At 42.0% G+C, this 19,566-nt stretch overlaps 1 protein-coding gene across 1 annotated transcript in view; it reads left to right on the plus strand.

Annotated features, from left to right (window-relative positions):
• The first annotated feature begins 4,636 nt into the window (after positions 1-4,636).
• LOC125462292 (complement C1q tumor necrosis factor-related protein 1-like) overlaps positions 4,637-19,566 on the plus strand; it is a 30,554-nt gene continuing 15,624 nt past the window's right edge. Inside the window, exon 1 of the mRNA XM_048552163.1 lies at positions 4,637-4,808. The gene's annotated coding sequence lies outside the window, so the exon portion shown is untranslated. The remainder of the gene's footprint in view (positions 4,809-19,566) is intronic.

Consider the following 19,566-nt stretch of genomic DNA (forward strand, 5'->3'; position numbering starts at 1 on the left):
ACAGTTACCTGTACTTTGTGTTTTCTGACTGGAATGTCATGGGCTTTGGAGTCTGCAGATACACTCTCCCTGAGGTTACTTCCTCCTTATTATTACATGGCCCTTAAACTACATACGTATTGGAACACTACTTTTTTAAAATGTCTGTTCATGCAGATTGTTCTTGACTAATGTGATTTTACCATGATGTAGTTGTTACAGCCCATGATTCTAATAACGTGTCCCTGATTTGTAACAATACAGTTTTAACTCCTTTCCCAACAGCACTAAAGAATCAATGCCTGCCCAGACACAGCATTCCCAAGCAAGCTCTTGTTCACTCTGCTTGTTTTGACTGTTACCTGCCAGATTTTTTTAAAAATAAGCTGTCCCGAATGAAACACAGCCCTCCATCTCCAAAAGAAGCAAAAAGAGCGGTCCAATGGTCCACAATCAGTCAGATCAGTCAAATGAAGATCTACAGTCTTCCCCGTCCAGATGAACAATCTTGTATATGAGGTAAGGAGCATTCAAAAATATTCCATTCACATATTTTTATGTCTACTTTGGTGTTTTATGTTAATGGCACGCTTGTATTCTGCATTTGCTTGATATTCTGGAAACATAACCTGAACATGTACATGGGCTTCTATGAGAATGTACATTTCATTTAATGCAGTGACTTCCTTTCACTTAACTACTATGTAAATCAAGGGCTACGTGTAGGCTATCTAATACAGCTCTCTCGATGACCTCTTTCCTCACATACTCATTCTAGCCTAGTGTCTTCTCCCTTTCCACTGACAAAGTCATGTCATCAGGCACATTGTCACAACTTACACCAATTTCACTATATGACACCCAGCACATTGTTTGTTATATTAATGATCGAGCATTTGCAACCATCTCGGCAAACAGTGCCATGAATGATCCATATTGGCCTCCTCTTTGGGGACCTATCATCTCAGGTGCCAGTTTTCTTCCAAATTGCATTTCATGTGACTTCAGGAAATGGCTGATTATCGATCATTGCAAAAAGCCACGTACAAAGTATTAGGAAGTGTGCTTGCCAGTGCTGTTAAGTGGTTCATATTCATGAGTTTGTGCTCCAGACCCTATCACAACATTCGTTCAACTTGGACAAAATGATCGAGTTGCAGATCTGAAAGTGACAATAATCTCAATCAATTCATCCTCAAAAGATTGCTTTAGGTGTGTGTCAAACCAGTGTCCTCGGCCCAACCTTTTTAGCTGCTTCATCAGTGACCTTTCCTCCATCATAAGATCAGAGATGAGATATTCACTGATGATTGCACAATGTTCAACACCATTCATGATTTCTCAAATACTGAAGCAATCTCTGTAGATATGGACAACATTCAGGCTTAGCTTGACAAGGGAAAGTAATGTTTGAATCACACAAATGCTTCACAGTAATCATCCCCTTCACTATGAAAAGTCATAAATTCTGTCACTTCCCTTGACATTCAATGCTATTATTACAAAAACTGCCATCATCAACACTTGGGAATCAGCAAAGAAGTCACCAGAAAATGAACTAGAGCAATCATACAAGTGCTGAGGCCACAAGATTAGGTCAGATACTAGGAATCCTTCAATAAGTAACATCTCCTGCCTCCCCAAAACCTTTCCATCAACTACAAGGCTCAGGTCAGGAGCACTCCTCTTACCTGGAAGAGTACAGCTCCAATAATACTCAAGAAACTCAAGACCACCCAAGAAAAGGAAGCCCACCTGATTGGCACCCCATTCATGGCACATAAGATACATTGCAGCATCAAGTTTCCATGACTGCAACTTCCAAATCCATGGCATCGATCAATTGAAAGGACAAGGTCAGCAGATACGGGCCATTTGGCCCATCGTGCCTGTTCCAGTCCTTTGAATTGCATCACTGCCTGCAAATTTCTCTCCAAATGAAAAATCGTCCTGATTTGGAACTAGATCACTGTATCAGTGATATCAAACTTCTGGAAAAGTCTCACTTACAACACTTGGGTGTAAGCAGTTGTTTGGTAGCACAGAACTTGGGTATTACTGAAAAAAAGACAGATTTTGCCAAAGTGTTTCATCTTGCATTCATCAGGACAGTTCATAGGAAATACTATCGTCAACATCGAAAACTGCAGCTCACCAGCACTTTCACAAGGGACATTAACAATGGCCAATAAATACTGGTCTTACCAATGATGTTCACATCTCAGGCATTAATTAAAGAATACATTCTAAAGCTTATTTAGAACCAATAGTTAGGTTTTAACAATATTAGGAGTAATAATTAGGTGACTTTGTTAAACAGCAAAGCTAAAGTAGTTTGTGACCTCAAAGATCAGACATTAATTATTGGCTTGCTTTCACTGAATTAAAGATCCTCTTTCAAATTTTTCTCTAACCTGTATTTTTTAATCAACCTGTTCAGAGAGATATTACTACACACCTCTGGAGCAGGTGGGACCTGAACCTGAGCCTCCCAGTGCAGAGGTCAGCACACTACCACTGTGCCGTGAAAACCCAAGATCATCATTCATTTGCATTGCCTTGTTCACTGGCAGCCATATCAACTACTGTATAATACCTAAGTGTCGAATTAGGTGCTATCTGCATTGAAATTTGTAGTCAATTCAATCATTGAAATTAAGTGGTTTCAGAGCTCTGTTATTAATTTAACTGCATTACACCTGTTCTATTAGCCCTCAACTGAATTGATTCTTTGTTTTCAGTCCTAAAGATGTATTCAGACTATTATGACATGCAATTAAATTCTTTAATGTGCCGACGGTACTCGCATAGGCTAGGAGTGTTGTTACTCCAATGAAGCAATACAAGGTACTTCTTTAAAAGCCTTTCACCAGCGAATCTGGCCCATCTCAAGCAATTCAGTCATTGAGTTGGTACTGTTGCTGCAGTGTAGAAGAGGGTATGTTGCATTGGCTGACGTGCGAGCCTTCAGACAAGATGGTAAATTGATTTTCTGCCTGCCTGCCTACTTGGTTGCATGTGAACTATCTCATAACATGATTTTTTGGGAAGAGAATTCTAGTTCTCACCTGTCACTTGGCCACCATTTATCACTCAATCAATATTGGTACAGAGAAATGATCTGGTCGTGATCGCATTAATTTTGTTAGATCTTGCTCTGTAAGTACTTTATAAACAAGCGTGAATTCAACAAGTCCATTAGTTGATGTGAAGGACATCTGGGTGTTCTGAAACTGTATAAAGTACTTAAGAAGTATCAGCTTTCTGTTCTCTGCTTATAATGTATTATAGCTTACTAGGAAGGACAAGAAATGCAAAACAAGTGCCTACTTCTAAATGGGAGCAGGGTTAGAGAGTGCTGTGACGTGCATGCACAAATTGTTGAACATAGCAGGACAGCTCAGAAAAGAGGACTGACAAAGTAGATTGATGGGGGGAATAGGTCGAGCACCAACAGACTGTGACTTACAGTGAGTAGTAAAAGTGACACAAGGAAAAGCATTTTTTTAAACATAGGGATTGGTTAGAATCTGGAACATTTTTGTCTCATGATGTGGTCGAGGTAATGATAATCGGGGATTTCAAATGGGGAATGGATTTAAAAAAAAAAGTTTCAGGGCAATGGAGAAAGTGTAGGGAGGTGTAATTTTTTAAGTTGCTCATTTGGGGAGTTGGTATGGACAGAATGGGCTGAAGAGTTACCTTCTCTGCTATAACCATAAGATGTAGGAGTGGAAGTAAGGCCATTAGGCCCATCAAGTCCACTCCGCCATTTAAATCATGGCTGATGGGCACTTCAACACCACTTCCCTGCACTCTCCCCATAGCCCTTGATTCCTTTTGAGATCAAGAATTTGTCGATCTCTACCTTGAAGGCATCCAACGTGCCGGCCTCCACTGCACTCTGCGGCAATGAATTCCACAAGCCCACCACTCTCTGGCTGAAGAAATGTCACCTCATTTCCGTTTTAAATTTACCCCTTCTAATTTTAAGGCTGTGCCCACGTGTCCTAGTCTCCCTGCCTAACGGAAACAACTTCCTAGCATCCACCCCTTCTAAACCATACATTATCTTGTAAGTTTCTATTAGATCTCCCCTCAACCTTCTAAACTCTAATGAGTACAATCCCAGGATCCTTAGCCGTTCATCATACGTTAAACCTACCATTCCAGGGATCATCCGTGTGAATCTCCGCTGGACACAGGGCCAGTATGTCCTTCCTGAGGTGTGGGGCCCAAAATTGGACACAGTATTCTATATGTGGCCTAACTAGAGCCTTACAAAGCCTTAGAAGCGCATCGCTGCTTCTGAGTCCAGCAACTGAATGGTAATGATCTGAACCTGAGACTGCTTTATTTCTACATTCTAATCTAAAGTGCTTCCCAAATGTTTCAGAATCCAGGCAGCTGCTCCATGTTCACACACTTGCTAACATCTCCTACTCTGAAATGACTTCCAGCTGGTTTTACCACATATTTTCTTTCCCTTTGCCTGGGGTGCTTTTTTTCCCTTCTGTTTTAAATGAGTTTTATTTTTCCTGTTGGATCTTGAACAATGGGCATCTGTAACTCTGGAGACTTAACACACCAAGTCCCAGACTGGTTCCAGTAATTTGAAGGGTGGCAATCTTAGAGTTTAAAGCCAAAGCAAATAACTTTCGGTGCAAAGAAGTTGCTTGCCAATGCAAACAGAAACAATAACCCAGATCGGCGCTTGGCTGTATCATTGTGAGGGTTGAGGCTGAGACAGACTGAAGAAGATTATTTTGTGCTGAGAGGAAACTGGATCACATCAAATGCTTCACTGAAGAAGAGGAGCAAGTCCTTGGGTAAGTTGTTTAAAGTATAGCATGAGGGGAAATAAAAATAAGGACTTGCATTTATGTAGCACCTTTTTTGAACTCAGGATGTCTTAAACCTCTGCAGCCAGTGAAGTGCTATTTAAATTGTAGTCACTGCAGAATAAAGAAAACATGGCAGCCAAGTGCGCACAAGATGTTCCCACAAACAACAATGTAACAGTGTTTGGATAATTAATTTTGTTGATTGAGAGACGAATATGGGCCTCTTCTTTGAAGCAATGCCGCAGGATCTTTATATTCATCAGGAGGTATCTTGGACTGCACCCAGCGGGACTCCATTCCTTCAGTAGTGCCCTGGATTGTCAGCCTAGCTTTTTGTACTCTGATCTCTGCAGTGAATCTTTTGCCCAAGAATGTGCGATTCATGAAGAAGCTGTCCAGTGAGCCATTGCTGGGTTGACAGTATGTTACCCAATTTAACTCACTGACTGCATCCATTCACATCTCCGAGTAGATTAAAGAATTTATCTTCTTTTGCTGAAGACTAAAGCGAAATGTGTAATAGTGAATGCTTATTGGAAGATTACAAATGGTTTTCAAAGGGAATTGCATGAAAAGTGAGGGGGAGAACTGCAGAAACACAGAGACATTACTGGAGAAACTCAGCTGGTCTGGAAGCATCTGTGGAGAGAAAGCAGAGTTAGCGTTTCAAGTCCAGTTAGGTCCTGAGGAAGGATCAGTGTACTCGAAACATTAATTCTGGTTGTTTCTCCACAGATGCTGCTAGATGTCCTGAGTTTCTTCAGCAATTTATTTTGGATATCCAGTATCCACAGTTCCCTTGGTTTTAAGGGGTAAGGCTGCAGGCTACAGGGAAAGGGCAGGTGTTTGTGGGCTTAATTGTACAGCTCTTTCAAGGCAGTAGCACAAACACAAATGACTAAATGGCCTCCCCTGTGCTCTAAGAATCTTTGGGTTTGATTTTAATTGCTTACTGGTGATTGGGTTTTGATCGAGTTAAAACCTCAATTGTTTCCAATCAGAGCATACGAACGAGTACAGAGCAAACCCCCAATATAAACACATACTGCCCTTGTAAGTAAACCACAATCTATATACTCATTTCTGACCTTTTTTAGGGAGTACATAATTAAGAATAGGCTGAAGCATGTGAAATACAGAATCATGTAGAATATTGCACAGCACGCCAGGCGATAATGTCGGGAAAATGTTTACATTTGACTGCTCAGTTAGAGTTGCTGGAAATCATGTTAAATTCACAAGTGTTCTGCTGGGTCTGGTTGGTTGATCTTTCTGGACTGATAAAGTATGACAGTGTAATTTCAGATCACTTGTTTCACTTACTGATGTCTTTCCTGATATATATTAATGCCCTTCAACTTGGTGGACAGAACAGAACTCCAAAGTTTATGAATGATACAAAACTTGGAAGCTTGTAAACTGTGGTAGATAATGTAGAGCTCCAAAGGACATAGAAAAGTTGACACAGTGGCAAACAGATGGTTGATGAAGTACAACTGGAGAATTGAGGTGATTCATTTTGTTAGGAAAAGCAGAACAAAACAAAATGTCCAACTCTAAAAGGGATATAAAAGCAAAGGGACCTCCATATATTTAGGCATAAGTCATTGAAACTTTCAGGACTGGTTGAAAGAGTTGCTAATAAAGCATAGATCATCCTAAACTTTATTCATAGGAGCATAGACTACAAAAGCAAAGTGCTGATGGTGAACTTGTCTAAGATGTTAAACAGCAGCTGGAGTATTGTGTACAGCTCTTGGCTCCATACCTTAGGAAGAACGTGAATATATTACAGAAGGTGCAGAAAAAACACCAATGCCAGTTTTTCAAAAGAAGATAAACTTAAGTTATCAAAGATAGATGGGAGAAGTTGAGGCACTTCCTTGAAGAAAAGAAAGCTGGAAAGAGATTTGATAGAAGTATTTAAAATCCCTGAGACTGGACAAAATAGATCACTAGGAACTTTTATCATTCATGAGACGATTGAGAATAAGAGACTGCAGATTAAAAGTAATGGGTGAAGGAAGCAAAATTTGAAATCAGTAAAAATTTAACAAGTTATGGAATGTATTAGCTAAAAGTATAATGGAAGTAAGTGAAACAACGAAAAGGGGATGCAACTATTATTTTAAGAAAAAGGGGAATGATTTGCATGTGTAACAGGGTGAAGGTGGGCGAATGGCATGAAGTAAATTTCTCATTTGGAGAGCTGGCACAGATGTGAAGAGCTGAATGGCTTCTGACGGTTCTAGACAATTCTGTGAAAATGTAGTTATGTCTATTCCCAGACATTGTGTTCAATCACTGTTGGTGCATTAGGAATTAATTTGTCAGGAGTTTTAAGCCATCAAAATGAGCCACTTTGCTACAAACCTCAATTTGTCCCTCCTCTCATAACCTCAGTGGCAGCCTTGTGCTGCGGGTCCTCCCTCTGAGTCAGTCAGTCAGTAACTTGCTTCGCCTGGCAAATGGAGTTACCAACCTGGATCAAGCTCTGCTGTTAAACTTGTCAGGACCTGAGCTAGACCCATTCTTCTGGGTTTTCAGTCTATACACAACATCCCCTCACCCCTCGGCACCCAGAACTCCATCAGCACCCCTTCACTCCACATCTTCTACATGTCTACAAAACATAATTCCATACCCTGTCATAACTCAGCTCCCTCCCACCCCACAGCACCCAACATCTCCTCAGTACTCTGCACCTCCTCACTTTGCAACATCCAGCCTGCAGCAGTGTTTACCCTACAGCATCCCTTCACACTGCCCCACTCCCAGCTGCCTGTCACTATCAGGATGCCAGATTCTTGGGTTACAAAAGGAGATCTTTGCCCCATCTCCAATGGCCCTTGTGAAAGAGTTAACAATTCAGATTTATCCTCCATACTTCACTCCTACAGGTCCGCATTGTTTTCTTTTGCAACTGCACAGTCAATGTAACCATATGATTGGATCTACATCTGCTGCCTTTGAAGGCATTGCCGACAAATTAACAATCCTCTCCTCTTAATTACCTGCTGCTTTAGATGTTTATACTTAAAATATTTTCCCCATACTGTTCCAATTTTCAATCAAGTTTGATTATAGCATTCTACTGAAGTGCAGTGAAGCCATGGCATGAAATATTAACGTAAGAACAGGTTTCTGAGAAACCTGCTTTGTAAACCAAGGCATTAAAATTTGATTCAACAAATTTAGAGCAGGGGATTTTGGTTAGCTACAGTCATCATATATTAGCTAATAATACAGTACCATTTTTAGGTGTTTCAATAATGCTGTACAGCAGATTTAATTAAATCTTTGGAAAGGGAATTGGATGAAGAGTTGAAAGAAAATTTGTTCGATGCTACACAGAAAGCGCAAAGGAATGAGATGAATTAGGTAGCTTTTGCAAAAAAACGTTGCAGACAGGTTCCTTCTGTGTCTGATCATTCCCCGATATTCAATTGCCAAACCAGTCGATCAGGTTTAAATCTAGAAGGCAGATAACATCTGGTACACACAGATGCATATAAATTTACATTGAATGAGTGATCTGCCTCCTGGCAGTAAGTTAGTTGCTTGTTATAACTCAATTAAAACTTTAAGTGTGTGTGTTTGAGGTGAATTGGTTTTGAGTTTGAAATTTCTTTTCTATACCATGTGACCCAATCTCACCTGTTTTGGGGTTTAACAGTTCCCTTACTGTATTTAACTTGAATCAGCAACCACACACGAAGCATTGTTAGTGAAAATAGCGAACAAATCCTGTTTTACGAACATTAAGTTAGCATTAGTACCGATGCAGGTATGTAATGATCTTTGGAGTGATTTCCCTTTAAAAAGCTCAATATACAAATGAGCCAAGTCCCCAGATGCTATAACTTGACCACAGGTTCTGCACTGTAGCATTAAAGGCATATGCTGTGTTTGGTACTGGGTTTCCTTTTGTTTCTCATGTACATAAATGATTTGAATGAGAATTTAAGAGACATGGTTAGCAAGTTTGCGGATGGCGCCAAAATTAGTGGCATAGTGGACAGTGAAAGTTATCAAATATTACAAAGAGACCTTGATCAATTGGTTTAATGGGCTGAGGAGTGGCAGATGCAGTTTAATTTGGAAAACGCAAGATATTACATTTTGGTAGAACAAACAAGGGCAAGACTTGTACTATTAATGGCAGGGCCATGGAAGGTGTTGTAGAGCAGAGAGAACTAAGGGTTCAGATATATAATTCTTTGAAATTCTGCAATGTGTAGACAGGGTTGTTAAGAAGGCACTTAGCATGATTCTCTTCATTGCTCAGACCTTTTGAATATTGGAATTTGGAAGGCATGTTGAGGGTTGTACAGAACATTGGTGAGGCTTCTTCTGGATTATTGTATATAGTTCTGGTTGCTCTGCTATAGGAAGGATGTTATTAAATTGGAGAGGGCTCAGAATTGATTTACCAGCATGTTGCTGGGAAAGAAGGGTTTGCACTATAAAGATTGACTGGGACATAGCAGCATAGGAGGTTGAGGGGTGACCTTTTAGAGTTTTATAAAACCATGAGGAGCAACGACAAGGGTCTTTAAGGGTGGGAAGCTTAAAACTATGGGGCGTATTTTTAAAGTGTAAAGAGTTTTAAAAAGGACATGAGGGCAACATTTTTTATGTAGAGGGCAGTTCATGTGGGGAATAAACTGCCAGAGGAAGTGACGGACAGTTAGAACATTTAAAAGACATTTGCATAAGCACATGCATTGGGACGGTTATGGGCCAAGTGCAGGCAACTGGGACTAGTTTTGTTTGGGAACATGGTCAGTGTGGACTGGTTGGACTGGACGATCTGTTTTCATGCTGTATAACTCTGTGAGTCTGTTCTGTATATATTAGCCTACCAATAAATAAACACACCAGAAATCTTTAAGTAAACAGAATCGAAGTACCTCATTTGAGTTATAGCTAGATAACATAAAACTGTTATTACATGGTGGCAGCCATTGGATGCAATAGGTAACAGGTTTCCATTAACAGTGGGACTAATTTAAGCTGCCTGAGGAACCCTCCATCCAAAACAGTTAATGGCCCACTAAATAAATGCAATTACAACATTATCCGTCCCACCTGCCCCAGGGCTGTGTAATAACACGTGTGAACAGGTTGGCTCAAAAATATCTCAAAGAATAGCCTTTAAGGGGTTCTTGTGGTGCACAGGTAGTGTCTCTTCCTCTCAACCAGGATGCTCAGATACTGACCATACCTGCTCCATATGTGTGTGTCATAACATGTATGAACAGGTTGATTCAAGGTAGATCTAGGACTCCTGGAGTGCAGTGGCAGTGTCCCTATTTTTGGACCAGGAGGTCTGGGTTTAAGTTCTGTTTGCTCCAGATATTAGTAATAACATCACTGAAAAAGTTATTATCAAGTAAAACATCTTAAAGGATAGCCTGATGCCATGAAAGAGATGTCAGATATACATAGCTGCTTTAGGCCTTAAGGAGATGAGCCTGCCTTGTCAGGAGGCATTATTTTCAAAGGAAAACCAATACTTTTCACATGAAGATCTTTGGGAGATGTTGTCACAACCATACAAGAATGTACAGGCAGAGAGGGAATGAGACAAGTATACGAGGCTATTGACCAGGGCTAAATGGTGACATAGAAAAGTTAGTGAGGATGTGCAAGGTATAAGCTAGAGCGATCTGTCACATGTGGAAAATACCTACACCTGCACCAAGATTTTGTCAGTCTCTTGATCCAAAATCACACCAATCGATTTACCATCAATGATGATTTTTATTCATTTTAATCAGCGATAATTTTGTCAAATTTCCAGTTGTTGGACAGGTAAAGAACACTTCAGACAAGTCCAAGGCAGGCTCATTGAGTGCGATGTTCAGTTTGATTGATGCATCACAGAACATTTCTGACAATACTCCACAGTATGAGTAGACTACTGAAAGATTGTCACGAACACCATGACATCCTCATCACTTGCACACCAATTAATCTCGCTATGTGAATGGCTCCCAGCTATAAATCATTTGATCTGAAGTGCGTAGCGTTGAACCAACAGTTGGTTGTGTTGTGTGTTTTTGTTTGTTGTGCTTCTCCTCAGAGCTATACTTTTGGATATGGTATCACCATCACTGGGCAAAGTTCATATTCAAAGCAACGTGAGAGCATAACCTTGCCAAGCCACCACCTTTCCAAATTCTCCCAGATGCAGGATGCACTTTTTGACAAACCAGAGTGAATGACAATGGTTCATGACTCGTGTAGGTATAGGCCAAGCCCAACAACACACAGGGCCAAAGCGTCAGTCACATTTCACTTGATGGGAGCATGGTTACATTCAAAGTTTTCCAAATATGCAGTAAGTTCAGACCTTGTAGATTCAGAATACACACTGCAACGATGCTGAGGAGTAAGTATAGCCAGTGAAGGGTCGTGTACAATATGCTAATTGTGCACATTGAAGATGAAATAACACCCAGGTGACAACTGTGTAATGTAACACCAGGACAACAAACAAGTCACTGATCACAGCCAAGTGTCAGATGCATACTTTTAGGAGGTTACACCATAGCAAGATCTAGAAGAGTTATCAAACAGCAGAAATTTTATATGGACTGTCAGGACTTTGTGCCTTGTAAATTTTACAGTTCCCATAACAGCATAACTAATTTTGCTCTTACTAAATGTTTAACTGTTTTCACAAATAGGATAAAAGAATCATCTTTGGAAAATAAACAGGGTTGTTGTGTATTCACCCTAAAAGTGACATCCATCTATGGTCAAAGAAGAGCTGATTCCAGAGGTGTGTAGACGTTCACTGACTGTTCTTGACATCAAAGCTGTATCTGATGGAGTGTGGCATCAATTAGCCCTGCTCTATTCTCTGGGGAATCAGGAGCCATACCTGACACAGGAGCATGGTTGTGGAAGTTGGACATGTCATGCCTCATTGGGGTAGCACACTGTAAATCAAGCCCCTCTCTTCCCAGAATCATCACAAAAGTTAAAGATATAAGCAAAATTCCTCAATGAACTTTTAAATCCAAGTGAAAGAAAGCATGGATCAAACCTTAAATCAGCCCCATCTAGAAGGTCAAAAGCATGAGATTCACAGGAATGCCACCACCTGCAAGGCTCCTTCGAAGTTACTCCTACCCTGATTTGTAAATATATCACCGTTCCCTCAGTGTCACTGAGTCAAAATCCTGGAATTCCCTCCCTAATGATATTGCGGGTCTATCCACACCACATCAAAAAGGCAGCTTAAAACCTCTTCTAAGAAGCTCAGCATTCAAATACACCCAAGTAGCTGGATGTTATCACATGACTATAAGCCACAAGCTTCTGTACTGTAGCACTTGAGGCACAAGCTCTCCCTGGAGATTACTCTGTGCTGTATATGTGTAAGCTTAGTTGTAAAAGTAACCCACTAGTGATCTTCCAGTAAATGGAGAATTCTAGAGGGGAAGAATGTAGTTACGGGTGCCTCACGCTGGCCCATGCAGAATTGTACCTATTGAAGTAGAAATTTCTAATGGCAAACAAGTGGCAGGAGATGAGCATGGATCCATGTCACACATTCTCTTTCCTGCAAAAACCTGGTTCAGTTTCACACGAAAAGATGCAACTTGTTATCAATCTGAAGCAGTAGCACAGCCAGTTCATGTTGCTTTATTCAATTCAAGCACCTTCCTGTCCTGCTCTTCCCACTCTGGCAAAAATAGCAATTTGCTGAAGCGAAAACTAGCGCTCTCCTGATCCATTACAGAGTAAAGAGGGTGCACTCAGTTGAAGTGTATTCCAAAAGATCACATCTCTTAGGTGAAACCTGACAAGGTAAGCTGCTTAAGTTTCTGTTTCCCATCATCTGTGTCTGTCTTCTACCCAAGCTACAGGCTATATGGAAATACAACGAATAGCACACTTCTGATTGAAGGAAAATCTCACTAACTCTGTATTTAAGAGTCTAAAGGTCTGAGTTCAACTTTAAACAAAATCTTTATTTTGGTGGATTAAGTGAGCAAATTATCCTTGCAAAGTGCAGGATGTTTAAAGAGTAATTAATCTTACAGTAACAACGTCCAGGTTAAAATTTATTACTGCAACCTCCTGGTGCGGATGGAAATTCAGTACTGGAAGATAGCTTTGGACGAAGAATAGTGATCAAAAGTGGGGAAACAGAGATGCGCTGCAGATCATGCATGTCCGAATTGAATAGCGTAAAATGGGTCAGTTGAGCTCTCCCGTGTCGAAGTCATGAGTCACACGACACCAGGTTATAGTCCAATAGGTTTATTTGGAATCACACAAGCTTTGAGTGCAATCCCTCTATCAGATATCTGCTCCTTCAATTTACTGGCCATTAATTTTCAATAAATATGTGCTATTGGAGTGGAATCTTGCTGCTGGGAGAACTCAGTGGGAGATTGCAAGCATGGTCAAAAACTTCGGAGGGAGGTGCGATTTTTGTCCCAATCTGGGAACAGGTGCAGGGGCAGGGTATTTGTCAGGCAGCATTTTGCGAGCTTTTGTAAAATACATTCACTCAATGAGTAGAAGATAGTCGAAATATGAAATCGCTTAGTCATTTTACAGACATCATCCTGTACTGTGAACAGAGCTCCATAGATACTGAGGAGGCAAACAAATTGAGAATCATCCACAAATCGGAGCAAGGAATGAGCAGGAAGAAAAATCAAATTATAAGCGCAATAGCAGTAGGGGAAAATTATGCTAGAGGGGGAATCTCATTCCTCCCAATCTCCTTGGGAGGAATGCAACGCTTGATTGATATTTGAAGATTATGATTGGATTTGTTTTGTTTTTGCCTTGCAAATGTGAGAGCACATGAGAAGAGATTAGCACAGAAGGCCATCAATGGGGTGAAAAAGTAAAGAATTCAGCCATGGCATTAAGATGACCAAAAATACCGCAGCTGCTGGTAACCTGAGGCAAAAGTAGCTGGAGATAGGCCAGATAACTCCATCTTCAAAATGATAAAGATGTCATAGATAACCAGAAACAGAGCAATGCATTGAATGAGGAACATATCCATTGATCATGTGAGGAAAAGAGGAAAAATGACCCGGTCATAAAATGTTAAGGAGGATTTTGGGGGTGCGGGGGAACGATTTAGGGGAAGAAGTTATGAAGATCAAGAGATAAAAGAGAGCCACTTTGAGAGTAGTCAAAGAGACACTGAAACTGGGAGAGGGGCCAATGAGCAAGAGAGAAATAAAACAGGAAACTTCAAAAACTGTCAAAATGAAGCAAGCCCCAGCATGTGAGCTGCGTACTGTACTAAGGGAGGAACTAGGACCTGAATTTAGAATGTATACATAGAGAATGTGTCATGGATTACTGTCAGTTCGGATGAATCTCTCAGTGAATGAAGCTTGGTGCATGCTGACCTGGGTTGAAGGAGTGTCTGCGGGTTGTGTTTCTGATGCTTTTAGATGTTGCTCAATGACAGTTTCACGGGCACAGGCAAGTTACTTTCAGCTGTTTTATCATTGTATTCCGATGGAAATATCGTCTGTAAAGTTCTGCCCTACAGTCCTGTAAGTGCTGGCACCAAGGAAACCTGGGACTTCAGAAGAATCCACCAGGCATTCAGGCTTACTCTGAGTGGCACAGTCTGACTGTAAGGCCACTAGCATATGCTGGAAACATGCACAGTGGGCAAATCCTGACTTCAAACAGCGTCTGAGTTGGCATCTGATTTTTCCATTTTGGACCCTCCAGGTTCAGTGAATGTTTTCTTTTAATCACTCTCAGATGAACATGTGTTCAACTGCATGAGGACCCCATACCATGAAAGATAAATAAAGGGAACATATTTTAACTTTGAACCACATTAGAATTCCTATTGCTGTTCTGCTCACTACTGCTCGAGGAATTCAGATGTTTTCAATTCAAGGCAATGGGAATGGAAGCAGACCATTCAGCCCATCAAGCCTGGTCCATTGTTTAATTTGATCACGAATAATCATTTACCTCAGTGCCACTCGCCGCACGATTTCCATACATCTTGATGTTTTCCTTGAATTTCTGGAAAGGGTGAGCTTTGACAAGGATATCAGAAGAGATGTGTGGGGTCAGGGACACTGTCAGGAGACATTCTGCTTCAGTCTGCAGTAATTTCGCCCAGAGCTACAGCGTGGCCTGGAAAAGGAGCAGGGAGGGGAGGCTGTCTGTAGATGGAGGAAGATGAGGGCTCACAGGAGACGGTCCGAACTGCCGAGGGTTTGCTTCAAATCACCTACCCGCAAGTCAGCCAGAGTCAATGTCTGAGGCAGCTACATGTTTGCAAGGTGATGGTCACTGAAGTGTGTCACCTCCTATGATTGGACCCATGGTGCTACCGGTGGCTATGAAGGTGGATTGGGGTGGAGAGTAAAAAAAATTCACGGTCACACGGTCATGTGCAGGTTGCACTTCATGTCAGATGGCAGAATGTGGGATTTGTGAGAGGCTTTCTATCATCCAGAATGTTCTCAGTGACTCCAGATCTAATGGTGTTCGTCACATCCAATAAGGAACAATCCCCTGCCCCGCCCCCAGGGGATCAGGGCATGAAGGCATACCTGTGTCTGCCAGCTCTCAGTCACTTCATTTGGCGATATGCTGTGAGAAAGTGTGAAGAATGCCAGTGAGGGCATTGCCCATGTCGGAGTGATTTCCTGTAATAACCAGGTGCAAGTTGGTGGGTATGAGGCTGGCAACGTTGGTGTTTGTATGCTTTGTGAAAGTTAGGTTTGAGTTGCCATTGCTGATGGGGTGTGATTTATTCACATAAGTAATAGATTAGCAGTGTGATGGGTGAGAGATGGTATTTGAAGACCTGTCGCTAAACAGTCTAATTTCTGCTCCTATGTCGATGGTCTTATGGTCATATCCTGCTTGAATTTCCTCTAGCACCACAGCTGGGTTATTTAGGCTAGACTCTGGGAATTGATCCTCCCAAATGATGGCCTGTTTACAGCCTCCTTTACCCCCACCCAGGAACTGTGGCCTCTCTCCTCCTTTTCAGCTGGTATTGCTGAAGCTATCAGCATGACTTCAGGAAATCTGAAATCCTGTTTCAGTTGCTCTATTACCAGAGCATTCCAGAGTCTGTTCTGTCAGCTCCTGCAATTGGAGAGCATCGCCCCCACCAACCCCCCCACAAAAACCTACCCCTCGCCGCAAAAGGGCAGCATGGTTTTCAGAGATCCAGGCCTGCAGTGCACTGTGCCAGTCTTGCATGACATTGGGTCCCTCCACTGCTGAGCATGCAGCCAGTCAGCAATGGATTTAACACCACGTTGCTCCCGACATTCACGGTCATGAATAGGCAGCATATAGTTTGTTTGCTGTGCCGGGGCTAGTCACCAGGTAATCTTGCATCATAATCCCAATCCCTAGTTTCGGGCCAAATCCAATGGATCTCCTGCACTTCTGCTCCTGTCCTGTTGAGGTGTGGTCTCACCCGGCCTGCAGGCCGTTCACCAATTTTTCAAAATTCTACCACCCTTTAACATTGCTGTCACATATTGCTTTCCTTCACCAGGACCTTGAATCCCTACAGTGTGGAAGAGGTCATTTGGGTTTGCACCAACCCTCTACAAAGCATCCCACTAAGATCCAGCACCCCCACCCGACCTTTCCCACAGCTAATCCAACCAGCCTATGTGTCCAATCCCCATAACCTAAGTGTCTTTTGGACTGTGGGAGGAAACCAAAGTGCTTGCAGGAAACCCACACAGTCAGAGAGAATGTGCAAACCCCACACAAGCAGTCACCCAAGGCTGGAACTGAGCCCTGATCCCTGGTGCTGTGTGGCAGCAGTGCTAACCATTAAGCCAATGTGCCATCCGGGCACTACATGATTCCTTCCTACCTACCAACCAACCATGCTAGTCTAAATATTTACTTGCTTTGAGCAAAATAAATATGATATAGTTCATACACTCAGGGGTTACAGCATTTCCTCAAGTCAGAAACACGGTAACAGAAATGATTTGCACAATCAAATAACATACAGAGGCCAATGTAAAACTCAAACAGATCTGCAAATAATGAAACAATGTCAGAAATCTGCCAATTTTAACATTTATATATACACAGAGTAGATCTGACTGTATGCACAGACTGCAGATGTTCATGTTCCTTCAAAGTGACTATTACCAACTCGGTTTATTTGGTAGTACATTGAACTCAGGTTCCCTGGCTCTAAGCTATGCTCCAGGCATTTAAGAACATCATCTGGGCTAACACTGAGGAGTAATAGTACTGATGAGTAGCACAAAACAAGTGCTCAAGTAAAACAATATCCTTCTTTTGCTTTTACACTAAAAGGATACCATCCTTCCTCAGAGAAGTATATAACTCAGGCATCCAAGATCAAAGATTCTGTTGGTCCTATTTCAGGCATAACTACAATGATCTTCAAAAGTCATGGTATCCTTTAGTGGAAATGGAAACACAAGCACTCAATTCTGCTGTGCCAGGTATAATTAGGTCATAGCTGATTTATACCAGAACCCATTTGTATCATATTCCTTGTATCAGTCTCAAGTTTTGCCAACTTTAGTTGATATACCATAGTGATTTAGAGAGAATTAGTTCCAGATTTTTATGATAACTTTGAAGAAGATCTGAAATAGTGAATGCAGATGAAGTAACTCAGAGCTGTAAACAGCTTCTCATGATTGACAGAGTTAGCAGAACTCCTCCGTAATTGAGCAACCCAATCCTGCTCAACTTTGTTTTCCATCGCCATTGAAAGAAAAGAACAATGGAAGAGATGTAACACCAATTCACTACCACCCTGTGTGGTCATATATCACATCATCAATGACATCTCTTGAACATTTTCAAGGAGTTAAATTCCAGGCTCAAACTCTTTTTAATGTCTTCTTTGAGTCATGCACCTGTCCCAGCTGTACAACCTTATATTCCTCTTTAAGAAGAACAGTGTTTGCTGGGAGGTTGCAAGATCTTGACTATAATCAAGAAGGACAGAAATCCAAATGTGATACCTGTACAGGGGTGTCTCTGCTGTCTGCCATAGAGAAGACCATTGCAAGGGTTCTCCTCAACTATCACCTCCTAGATAGTGAGGAACACCATCCAGAGTCACAATGCTGTTTTTGCCAATTGAGAGGTATCACAGATATCATTTTCACTGGACAGCAATATCGGAGGAAAATACAAGAACCAACACCAATTACAGTCTCTGTAACTCAGGGCCAGTTCAAGAATACCCACCTCAAATTTGTCTATCGTCAGAAATTTGTCATAATTTTCCACCCCTACCGACTGCACAATAACATGTTAGCTTTGATTCTCACCAACAAATCTCCACAATCCCTAACCCAGTGATTACAGGGATAACACAAGGCTTTAGCATTGCATCAGCTCCCTTCTCCAGTTTCCTCTCTGCAGCACTGCATCTCACCGCCAGCAAGTTATCCACAGGCATGGAGATAATTGACAGAGCAGACAGGAAAGCATTCAACATATGAAGCTTTTGAATCAAAACCAAAGCCACTCCAACCTCAATTATTGAACTTCAAAAGCTGATGGTCCTTCATATGCACACTGTCAGAAACTGAGTTCCAGTCATGGTCCATTCCTTCTCTGAGCCATGTGAGAGAAAGGATTTTTCACAAAACAATCCAACAGCAAACACCTCCCTCCATTGATAAAGATCAACAGTGAGATGGTGGGCCAGGTGTGCCATTTTCCTTGTATTAGTAGGCTTGGTTTGATGGAAGCCTAAGTGGATGATGAAATTCAAATTCATTTCCAACATGCCAGCTCTGCTTTTGGTCAACTGAGGAAAAGAATATTTGACAATCAGCCTCTAACCTCATCGTTCCCCAACCCTGCACCGGCCGCTTCTATCTCCTTCCCAAAATCCACAAACCTGACTGCCCTGGTCGACCCATTGTCTCTGCCTGCTCCTGCACAACCGACCTTATTTCCACCTATCTGGACTCCATTTTCTCCCACTTGGTCCAGGAACTCCCTACCTACGTCTGTGACACCACCCATGCCCTACACCTCCTCCAGAACTTCCAATTCCTGGTCTCCAATACCTCATCTATATCATGGACATCCAGTCCCTATACACCTGTATTCCCCATGCAGATGGCCTAAAGGCCCTCCACTTCTTCTTGTCCTGCAAGCCCGACCAGTTCCCCTCCACTGACAGCCTCATCCACTTAGCCGAACTCGTCCTCACCCTCAACAAATTTTTCAATTCCTCTCACTTCCTACAGACAAAGGGGGTGGCCATGGGTACCCGCAAGGGGCCAAGCTATGCCTGCCTCTTTGTAGGTTACTTGGAACAATCCCTCTTCCGCACCTACACAGGCCCCAAACCCCATCTCTTCCTCCGTTACATTGATGACTGAATTGGTGCCGCCTCGTGTTGTCGCGAGGAGCTCGAACAGTTCATCCATTTCACCAACACCTTCCTCCCCAACCTTAAGTTCACCTGGACCATCTCTAATACCTCTCTCTCCTTCCTGGGCCTCTCTGTCACAATGTCTGGCAACCACCTAGAAACCGATATCCATTTCAAGCCCACCGACTCCCACAACTATCTAGAATACACCTCCTCCCAACCACCTTCTGACAAAAATGCCATCCCCTATTCCCAAATCCTTCGCCTCTGCCGCATCTGCTCCCAGGATGAGGATTCCACTCCTGTACATCTCAGATGTCCTCGTTTATCAAGGTCCGCAAGATTCCCACCTCCCCACCA

Source organism: Stegostoma tigrinum, chromosome 23 (genome assembly GCF_030684315.1).
Source record: "Stegostoma tigrinum isolate sSteTig4 chromosome 23, sSteTig4.hap1, whole genome shotgun sequence".
NCBI classification, from domain to species: Eukaryota; Metazoa; Chordata; class Chondrichthyes; order Orectolobiformes; family Stegostomatidae; genus Stegostoma; species Stegostoma tigrinum.